The sequence below is a fragment of the Pavona decussata genome, unplaced genomic scaffold (assembly GCF_977016875.1).
Source record: "Pavona decussata unplaced genomic scaffold, jaPavDecu1.1 SCAFFOLD_214, whole genome shotgun sequence".
NCBI lineage: Eukaryota > Metazoa > Cnidaria > Anthozoa > Scleractinia > Agariciidae > Pavona > Pavona decussata.
Genome location: NW_028145619.1, coordinates 1,707,972 through 1,719,656, shown reverse-complemented (window position 1 = coordinate 1,719,656; position 11,685 = coordinate 1,707,972).

Genomic DNA, 11,685 nt, shown 5'->3' with positions numbered 1-11,685 from the left:
TCGTTTGGACTGGACGAGAAAAAAACGAAATCCCTCAAACTTTCTCAGAAGAATGGTCTATATAAGTGATTCACATAAATATAACTTTCAGCTCAGTTTAATTCGTATTTTAGCTGTAGTGCGACCATCATGGTTTTACCGCTCTGAGAGGATTTTCAGCAGCCATTTTAGGCTACACTTTAAAGAATTTGCCTTACAAAGAAATCGTCACAAATCCGAACAAAACCTCATTATTCGAGACAAGGAAATGTTTGTTGTCGTGTTGAGAAGCTGCTCTGTTTAGGTTTTTAGAGCAACGATCAAATGATGCTGTAAATTAGTGTTTTACTTGCCAAACTCCCCTCCCACTCCCCAACCAAAGAAATAGAGCACAAGGGCTTATCATATTCCACATTATTCTGGGACACCAGTTTCCTAATTAGTACCCGAAATGCATAAAATAGCTTGACAGTAATCTTGAATGCCCTCTTTTTTTTTTTTTTTTAAATTTAGGAGCTGTTCCATTTTTGTTTCCTCCCTACCCCCACCCCAACCCGTCTGGATGTGCGCGCGTTTCTGCAACGCAATCTTATTGTTTAATCACATCGGAAGGTCAACGGAACGTAAACCTGATAAACGATTTTTTGACGAGAATCTCCAGTTCAAAGCAGGATTTAAATGGTTACTGAAAGAATTTTTGGTCATTAAGGATAACAAAGAAATATTTGACACCTTGCACACCGCAGCTTATGGGGCGGAAGGCAATTTTTTCGGCCGATGCCAGGGAGTTGTCCTGACGGACTTTGAAGAATTCAACTCAGTTTAACGGCTGCGGTGTATTACAGTGATTTCGCACAACAAATCATCGAAATCCGACTGAAACTATAAATTGATATATTTTGAAATATCCAATTCTCGATATTTCACGAGGTAAGCGGAATTTATCATTATTTTCTTAGTAAATCGTTATTTACATGTTGTTATGCTAATTGCGAAGGCTTTGTTTGCTGACAAAAGTACAGTTGAAACTTCTTCTTCTATAAGTTGTTCTTTTCAACTGCCCAAAAATGTTATTCATATTCTTACAGACGAGACATTGCTCTTTAACCGCGATGCTGTTTTAGGATGCCAACTAATGCATCTTTAGCGATATTTCCCTTTAAACTCGGCCATAGAGTAGTAGATGAGTAGTTAAATAAGGAAGAAATTAAAAATTTTGTAAAAAAAATCAGATCTCGATCAAATTCCCCAAAAAGCTTCTCAACACAAAAACAAACATTTGCTTGTCTCGAATAATGAGATTTTGTTCGGATTTGTGACGCTTTCTTTGTAAGGCAAATTCTTAAAAGTGTGGCCTAAAATGGCTGCTGAAAGCCCTCTCACAGCGGTAAAACCAAGATGGTCACAATACAGCTAAAATACGAATTGAACTGAGCTGAAAGTTATATTTATGTGAATCACTTATATAGACCATTCTTCTAAGAAAGTTTGAGGGATTTCATTTTTTCTTGTCCAAACAACGATAGTCAATATTTACAGAGGGCGGCTCTTAAGTGTTCGAGTGTTTTAAGGTCCCTTGCGGATGCAAATACACTAGTACACTTGCAAAGATTTTGAAACTTAATCTTTGCGAGCTATTTGGCAAATCATTAATGTAGATCAAAAATAGGAGAGGTCCCCGTGTACTTCCTTGTGGGATTCCACATAACATTGGCTGCTTCGGAGACTTAACACCATCCAACTCAATACACACTACTGTTTCCTTTTTGTAGGATAGCTTTGAAACCAGTTTAAAGGAGTCCCCCTTATTCCGTAGGCTTCCAATTTTCTCGGCAAGATCATATGGTTTGCAGTGTCAAAGGCTTTTTAAAAGTCTAAGAAAACACCACGAGGGTATAAATTATTATCAATGGATTTTCTTAGCGTATTTGTGATTTCGGTTACAGCCTCGGCGGTTGCATGTCCTTTTCTAAAGCCAAATTAAAACTGAAAGATGATTTTCTGCTTCTCAACATAGTTGTTAAGTTGCTTGTGTATAAGTTTTTCAAATATTTGTGTAAGCGTTGATAACGTTGAGATGGGTCGAGAATTAGTAGGATCTGTAGCCTGTCCGCCTTTGTCAATTGGTGTAACCTTAGAAATTTTCAGAATAACAGGTACGACACCCTGTTGCAAGGATTAGTTTAAAATGAAGGTTAGACATTCAGTTATATAGCTTAAAGCCAGTTTAATAAAGTTTCGAGGTACTCCGATAGTTGATTTGTTGTGGTTTGTTCCCATCTCGCAAGGCCAAGCTTGAGAGATTTGTCTTTCAAAAAAACGTCGACGCAGTTACTTAAATTCGGAAATTTTGCATGCGTTTGTGTGAAGAAACTTACCTGTCTCCATACAAACTTATCAGTAATATTTCTGTGTTCGCTATGTTAAAAGACAAGACCCTCAACTGAACTTGGCCTTGTTACTGCTCTTTCCAGTAGCATCAACGGTTTTTCGTTACTGTTTGTTAAATTGCCAACATCAACATCTTAGATTTTAATAGAGGACAATTTAGTCCACCTCTTTCCCTTTGAATTCTATCAATTAAAGATATGTTAACGAAGACAACTTAACGGATCCTTACACTTCACTAGCATTTGCACCAACTTTCAAAGCGTGGTGTAGTTGTTACTCTCTTACTGATCTCATGCGGTATGTCGTGAGTGTTTGGCCGTAATAGGTATCATTTTTGTCTTAAAAGTATTGATTCATGGAAATTTGCAGAACGTAAACACCGAAGCCCTGATTTTAAGCAGAATTCGGGGGTAAACATTGCGCGATATATTTATCTGCTGTTTTTATGACATGTTTTTTCTTCTCAACAGTAGTTGTACTGTTAACACGACGATTTTGTTTTACCCACTCAGTTACAGTATTTTATGTTTTTTCCACTCCAAGTAGCCTTGTTATTCAAAGATAGCTTTATTCAAAATGGCTCCATTTGAATAAGTTTATTGTTTCCCTCTGTTTTATTTTTGTTTAACAAAGAAGTAATGATTTGGGGCAGAATAATTTCACTATAATAAATACGAATTGTTGACTTTTTAGTGTGTTACCATGATAACAAATCACGAAGGACTTTCCACCATAAATACCTCCGAGTTTGGATGTAGAAACTTTCGTTTTATATATAAACTAAACAATTTGTAGGAAAGGTCGTGGTCGAGATTGACAAAAATGTTAAGAAAAGACAAGTCCCAGGTTGAGATTTTGCAAGAATATTGTTAATTGATCCTATTGTTTTGAACCGTGACACTTTGGTGTTAGTGAATGCACTCACATGGCCCATTACATTTGAGTCCCGTACGCTTAAATGCATACATGTCGATGCATACAGTATACATGTGGTCTTCTTATCATCAGTTGCAACGTGTACTAATTTCCAATCCGGCCATGATCACCATAATATCTGAAATACTTTGCCAAGTGATTTAAGGACATCTTATAAGTTTCCTCTCCTGTAATATAACCATGGACGTTCATTCCTGGATAAGGCTCGGCCAAAAATACAACGTTCTTATAATTTTGTGCATCCTTTATTATCATTCCTCATTTGAAATTTCTGCTTCTTTTAAAGGGTTATGCATTACGTAACTCAATAATCTTTGTTGTTGTTTATTTGTTCAATTAACACAAAGAGAAAGGCGAATTGATTTCTTTCATTGTAAAGACGACAATGCAATGATGATAATATATTTCATTAAAGGAGCGAGTGTTTAAATGGATGGAAGATAATTTTCATGTCTTGAAATTATACTTTTCGATAACAAAGGCCACGCAAATGCACATTTTTGCACTTTATTCATCTTAAGTGGTTTTTCAGCGCTTGCTGTCTTTCCAATCGTCCTCTGCCGGTCAAAGGTAGGCCGACCGATTTATTTATATGCTTGTGTTAGTAATAACTATTTCTTTTTCCTCTGTGACGTAATATCTCAAAGGCAGTGTTATCTGAATAGTCGACGGCCTTTAAACAGATGCTGTGATTTATTTGTTATCAAACAAACCTTCCTATTTACCCAGAAGCGGATATCCGAACTCGGTCATCGCTATGTATTTAAGAGCCGCCCTCCATAAATATCGACTATCGTCGTTTGGACGAGAAAAAAACTTTCTGAGAAGAATGGTTTATGGAAGTGATTCACATAAAAATAACTTTCAGCTCAGTTCGATTCGTATTTAAGCTGTAATACAACCATCTTGGTTTTGCCGCTCTGAGAGGGCTTTCAGCGGCCATTTTAGGGCACACTGTACAGGCCCGCAAATGATCCCGGCCCGCAAATGATCCCCGGACGGGAAATGATCCCCAAATTGGACCGCAAATGATCCCCGGACCGGAAGTGATTCTAATAAAATGTACCGCAAAACGAAGGAATGTCCTGGACTCCATGTCAGTTCACGGATATATGAGGAAAACACAAATTCCTCAGGCTTTTATAACAACAATAAAAACCGGTAAACGTACAGTGTTTAAAGACAAAATTAACCTGGCAATATTTAATTTTTGGACAAAACATAAAAGCTATTGATTTTAACGTGTCAGTCTCGGAGATTATAAAAAACCTTTGATTTGAACATACATTTTCCTTCACAATTAGCTATTGCTTCAATAATTTAAAACTCTATTTTAGAAATGTTAGATAAGATACTTAACTCTTATAAAACGAAATTGAATTTTTCTCCTTGATCTAGGTCGTGCCATTAACAAACTTTATCGGACTCCCTTTCGACAGTCCAACATACGCTTAGGTGGCCCAACCTCAAGCTGTGAGCGATTATCACTTGTGCAAAAGCTGTCACTGCGAAAATATGACAGTTTGTATGGGAGTATTTACGATCGGGTTTACGAAGTAGAAATACTGTAAAGTTCTTAATAGAAATGACATCCCTTCTAAGAACTTTACAGTATTTCTACTTCCTAGGCCCGATTATGAAGTGCAATACCGGTAGTGGTCACGGCGCAAGTATGGGAAAACATTCCCATACTTGCGCCGTGACCGCTATTGCACAAGAGACCGTCACAAGATGATCATCGCTCACAGCTTGAGCTGGGACTACCTGTGCACGTGGGTTTTTTTTTTTGAAGGCGTGAGAACAAGGAAACAATCCTCACTTGCGAAAGCGACAGCTATTTGGAGTGAACAGAGCTCATAATTTAAACCAGGTTACTGTGGGAAAATGGCGCGGTTGAGTTTGCTGTTTCCCCTTGCGCTTGCTTTCGCTTTTTTTCCCAGTATTTACGGTGTAGGAGATAATGACAAATCTGACACGAAAGAGACGCCTGAAAAGAAAAAAAGAGGTATGTTTTAAATAAAGACTCATGCAGGTCTATGCCGACGAAATGATATTATTAGCATATTTACACAATGACATCAGTTTTGGACGACTTAGATAGTTATGCTTAAAGTGCCCTTGCTTGCTTGATTATTATTATTATTATTATTATTATTATTATTATTATTATTATTATTGTTTTTTATTTTTATTTGTATATGAATCAACACATATCGCAAAGAAGTTCGGAGAAAAAAAATTCGATTTGGATGAAACGCGTAAATTTAGGTGAGAAAATAAATAAAATTAACACACGGGCCAGGATCTTGGGTTTCACAGATCGAAGAAATAACAAAAACAATATTTTATCCAGTTAACGGCCTTTGGGTTGTACTGTTAAGATTCATTTCGTATTTTTAGCCCTATCAAAAAAAAAAGGATTTTCGTACAATTCGTACCCATTTTTGGCGTTGTAATCGTACAAGTTAAAAATATACATGAATTTTCCAGTTTATAGTACAGATGATTTTGCACTTACACTACACTGTAATTTGCACTTACACTACACTGTAATTTCTAAACTAAAAAAATTTGCATACAAAGCGTTTAAATAAAATGATTGTTGCGTTATAAGAAAAAAAAATGAAGAGTATAAAGTTTAAATACAATGTCCAAATTCCCGAGTCCATTCCATTCTATCATTATTGATGAGGCGACGAAATCCGGTCGGGGATCATTTGCGGTCCAATTTGGGGATCATTTCCCGTCCGGGGATCATTTGCGGTCCAATTTGGGGATCATTTGCGGTCCGGGGATCATTTGCGGGCCGGGATCATTTGCGGGCCTGTACAACACTTTTATTTGCCTTACAAAGAAGTCGTTACAAATCCGAACACAAACTCATTTTTCGAGACAAGCAAATGTTTGTTGTTAGGCTGAGAAGCTTTTTTGGAAATTTGATCGAAATCTGATTTTTTAACAACATTTTAAATTTTTTTCCCTTTTGGACTACTCTTCAAGTGCCACAAACTTAAAAAATGGCTGGGTTTAAAGCAAAATATCGCTAAAGATACATTAGTTGACATCCTAAAACTGCATCCCAGTTAAAGAGCAATGTCTCATCTGCAATAAAATTGTCGGGCAGTTAAAAGGACAAAATTGTACTTTAACTGTACTTTTGTCAACATACACCGCCTTCGTAATTAGCATAACAACATGAAAATAACGATTTTCTAAGAAAATAATGATAAATTTATAAATAGATGGTACTCTTATTATTATTATCCATCTGTCTACTTTAGAGTAATATTGTTTTAGAATGCCACATATTAATAGATTATACTGTTTTTTCAAAGGTAAAGTAAAGTCCATTTCATATTGTGCTGGATCTGTAACGGAAAGATTAATTCTAGCAGCAGTGGTGGGTATTGTAGTAGCCATCCTCTCGGCACACCCATCCAATGAAGATGAAGTCAGAAGACATCACGATAATTTCCCAGTAGAAGACGGGTAAGACATATAACCATTTTACTTGTGTGAACAGTCAAGTGCTCTGCTTAGCTTTCCACCTGCTGCAGTTATATGAAACATCACATATTCTTGCTTGCCTGCGCATGCGATTGGTCCCGATTGTTCGAAGACAATTCACCCAACGAGGCTCACACAGTTTGTAAGTGTTTTGGCATGGGGTTAATATGTAACGAAGTTATTCTTTCACCAGTCAATCGAAAGGAAAAGTGATAGAAGTGCTTGATTAATAAGAGCTAAAAGTGTAACCCAGACTGCTGCAGCTGAAAAGCTGAATCTCCAGTCTGTTTTTACATCCCAATGTGTTAAAACAAAAACAACTAAGATCAAAGCCCGTGTTCGTGCCCGAGTTCGCTCTGATGATGATGATGATGATGATGATGATGATGACCATGATGATAATGATGATTAGGAAGATGGTCGTCTTACTTAAAAAAAAGAATTAAAAAAAAGTAAACGAATGATGCAAAAAAGACCCACTATTAAAGTCGATGGTCGATTACTAAATCATAGAATCACTATAAAAAATCTTAAGGGAATAAATAAACTACATGTACCAAAAGTTCATTCTACGGCCTACGGATTGAACTCTTTTTGGTACGATGCCCCAGGGATTTGAAACAGCTTAACAGATAAAATACTGTCAGCACCAAACGTAAAAACATTTATTAAACTAATTGAGGATAGGGACTTTGATGAATAACCAGAATTATGTAAGTGCGTTTGATGAAGATTTCCCCGTTTTATTTATTTATTATTTTTGTTTTTGAAATATGAATTTTACCTTTTCCGAAGACATGTATTCTTATTGTTGGTGCTTGGCATCCTTAAGTTTTATCTGTTAGTTTTTGAACACGAAGATTAGCTTTTCACGTGTGAGAACGCTAGAACTGTAAAAATTTCGACACCGTGTATAAATAAAGTGTAGATGTATGTATGTGTATGTGTGTGGATTGAGGACCTGAGTTTAAACACACAATTACTTTTTTCAAGATCCTCTGAGTCCTATAACCCTCACCCAGGCACACCCCTGTAGGGCCAATAACCGTTTTAATATTAAAACAGCATGAAACACAATAAGAGTAGTAAAAAATGCAAACACATTTCTACATTCATGTAGTAGACTCATGCGTACACTTTATTAAGTTAATTGCTTTTCTAAAGGCCAACTAACCGTGTGGACGCCACGCTAACTTCAAGTTATTTATATCAAGGAAATCCTCACTTAATGAGCCCGTATGGCTTCGAAGAGGATTCCTTGCCTCTGTTTCTGTAAACAAATCAATAACTGTAATGTATTCGTTACATGGTAAAGTTAATGAAATAACAAAAAAGCCCTGTTGAAATGAAAACGCTTGTATTTAGTGTTACTCGCTCTGGTCCCTTACCAAAAGTTTTTCTCCCTTACTTTCTTTATGTTATTTGTTTTAGTGTCGCTGACGTACATACAGGAGGTGAAAGCGATAGCGATAAGGGTGACCTAGAGTTTCCTGATATCAGCGACGTCGACCCTAACGGCCATATGGAAGACATCGCCGCCAACTACAATGACAACGAAAATGATAGTGATAATGGTGATGATGATGATGATGATGATGATGAAGAAGAAGAAGAAGAAGAAGAAGAAGAAGAAGAAGAAGAAGAAGAAGAAGAAGAAGAAGAGGAAGAAGGCGCGAAAGAAAGCGAATAAGAAGGAGCTTTATCTAGTCATATTAAAAAACTTTCAAATCCAGTCATCAAAACGTTAATTCTCACGTCTCGAATATTCGGCCAGCGTACTCGTCCGGGAGGACGTCGACGCCGCCGTCGTCGCACAAACCGTAAAGGAAAGAGTAAAGGTTGGCTTGGTAAAATGAGGAAAAAATTTTGAAACTGGTTATTCTATGTATAAAAATAAACCGTTTATCTTGAAAGATAGAGGTCATCTGCTCTGTGAACGCTTTCGCATTGATTGGAAAAACGTAAACGTTATGTTACACGTAAATTTTTCATCATTGATTTGAACAATTAAACTGTTGAGACCCGGTTTTGACCTGTAAGGTGTTTTAGACCAGCTGCTGGCGCAGAGATTAAGGAGTTTGGGAAACGAATTTCAATTAAGGACGGTGCCTACTAATACCGAAGTATTTTTGTGCAGTTTATGACTATGCGGGAAAAGCAGATCTCAGCAAGGCCTATTGGAAACCAAAAAGAAAATTGGGGGTAACCACGCATTTTTCAGAGATAATTAACCAGTAATATCTCTAAAAAACGCCAAAATATAAAGCAATGTATGGGATTTTTTCCTAAATTGAAACTTAATTATCTTTGAAAAATGCATGGTTACCCCCAATTTTCTTTTGAGATACCAAAAGCATTTGGTAAGTTCTGCTTTCTCCGTATAGTTTTAAACCGCGCAAAAATATTCCTGTATTAGCAGGCACCACCCATAGGAAACCCGAGTATCTCGCGATGCGCAGAACGTATGCGCAGTAACAATAGTAGGCACCGTCCTTAAATGGATAAAACTAAGTTCAGTGCGACAGAGGTTAGCTTTCTCAATAACATTTATTGCAAAGTAGGAGAATTGGTCTGACCCACCTATTAGTAAAAGATAAATGGGGAAATCGCAATTGGCAATGACAATGTCAATGGCAATCCCACTGACTAAGGCATTAATATGACAATGAAAATGGCAATGGCAATGGCAATTACACTGACAGTGACAATGACCCTGACAGAGGCAATGGAAATACCAATGACAATGGCAATAATATGGCAATGAAAATGCCAATGGCCATGACAATGAGAATTACAGTGACAAAGACAATGACACTGGCAATGACAATGACAATGGCAATATAATGACAACGTCAATGACTGACAATGACAATGGCAATGCCCATGACTATGGTAATACAATGAAAATGGCAATGGGAATTACAATGGCAATGACAATGATCCTGACAATGGCAATGCCAAAGACAATGACAATGGCAATGGCAATGATAATGACAATGACAATGACAATAACAATGGCAACGACAAAGGCAATGGCAATGGCAATGGTAATGGCAATGGCAATGACAATGCTTTATATTCCAGACACTCTTTCATTTTTTGTATCGTTTACCAGTTTCTATGCCGATTTGAGCCGTAACACGTTTCACTGCTAGGGAACATTCAGATGAAAAATGTGCCTTTGAGTATTTATTTAGCTTTTTTATTGTGCTCTACAACGTTGTTCTTACCCGTTAAGCATAAAGATTTACATTTTGCATATCATATACCATTATACATTCCCAGAGTGACATAAATTTGGGAGTCTTCCTCGGAAAGTGTACGCTCTTAAGTGGGGCTTAAACTTTTATACGTTTGAAGCCGAAGAAATTTGTGCTCATAAATATTTTAAAGCTTGTGTTGTTCTGTATCTAACTTCAAATAGCTGACCCTTTACATCCATATAGAGAGAACCTAGAAAAGAGTTCAGATCGTTTCATTGATCAGTTTGGAGATTCCATCGAGAGTTATTTTACCGTGTGTTTTATGTTCTTAGCGAGTCAATTCTTAGTGAGTAAACGGAAAAGCCGTCTATTAACAGATGGTAAAACAGTAATGTTGTTTACCTGACAATATAGCGACACGATGGCTCACCTTATCTGGCGATAATATGGCGTTGATCCATCAAGTATGGGTGGCTATTTGGCTGCAGCCGGAAAACTGTTACCCTTAACAATTTTTTTTAAAATGCTGCAATTCTAGAAAACCTTTGGTCCTTTCCCTACTGAAAGCTCTACATTTTCTAGAATCCGGCTTCGGTACCGTGTTCAGAGGTGAAACGACGAAGGCATCAATCGTCTCGTATTTGTTAAGTTTGGCAATAAAAAGTGTCGATGTAATGCACCCTAATCATGACAAAGACGGACATTAATATTGGGCACCTCCCTAGCTTCGGTTGTGTCAGGGCGAATTAAAGGGGACGAACCACTGAGCTAGAACCTAGTCTTTTTGAAGACTAAGGCTCTTGTTCAGTGTGAGGCAAACAGCAGAAAGCTCCCATGAGGCTCTTGCTTAGTTATTTCAGTCCAGCAAGCCGAACAGATAGCCAGATTCGTGCGCAATCTAGATCTAGACAACAACAACAACAATCTATTTACAAATTCTGATTATATAAGTTGCTTGTCTTGCAAATAGCCACTAAGTTAGTTGAGGCAGGACAAGACGGGCACGAGAACATAATGAAAAACAATTACAATAAATTACAAAACATGCTGGAAAACGGGAAAAAAAACTTTACATAATAACGCAGATTTAGATAAGGCTATGCAACAAAATTAAAGTAAATTATATGTAATTTTTATTATCATTAATATTACAATAGAAAAGAGATGAAAAGGGAAAACGAGAAACAGACTATACTAGTAAAAGAGAAGGGCATGGGTGATCAGTTTTTCATTTGGTCAATTATCATTTCCACTTCAATATAGGAGTCTACAGTTTCAAGCATAACTCGAGGCGATGTAACAGGAACGAAATAATCAGAGTGCTGGGAAGGTTGCACTAAGGCACGTAGCTCGAGATACTCCTCTCGGTATGCACTTAGCTGCACCGAGTCCAACAACGATTTCAAGAAATGATCGTCAGGCGAAGCGCTAGCTCCAGCTCCTTCGACGCTAATGTCGAAAAATGCAGAGCAGTCTCGGAATGCGCAGTAGTAAGCTGTGGACCTAGGCAATTCTTTCTAGGACGCCGGAAGGTTTGAGAACTTTTCACACTTTTACAGCCAGGACACTTGTTAGTGAAATAAAGAAAGAACTATACTCATCAGTAGCTTGAAAGTGTGCGCTCTAGGAAACTCAACGAGCAATGAAACACTAAACCACGATAACCTAA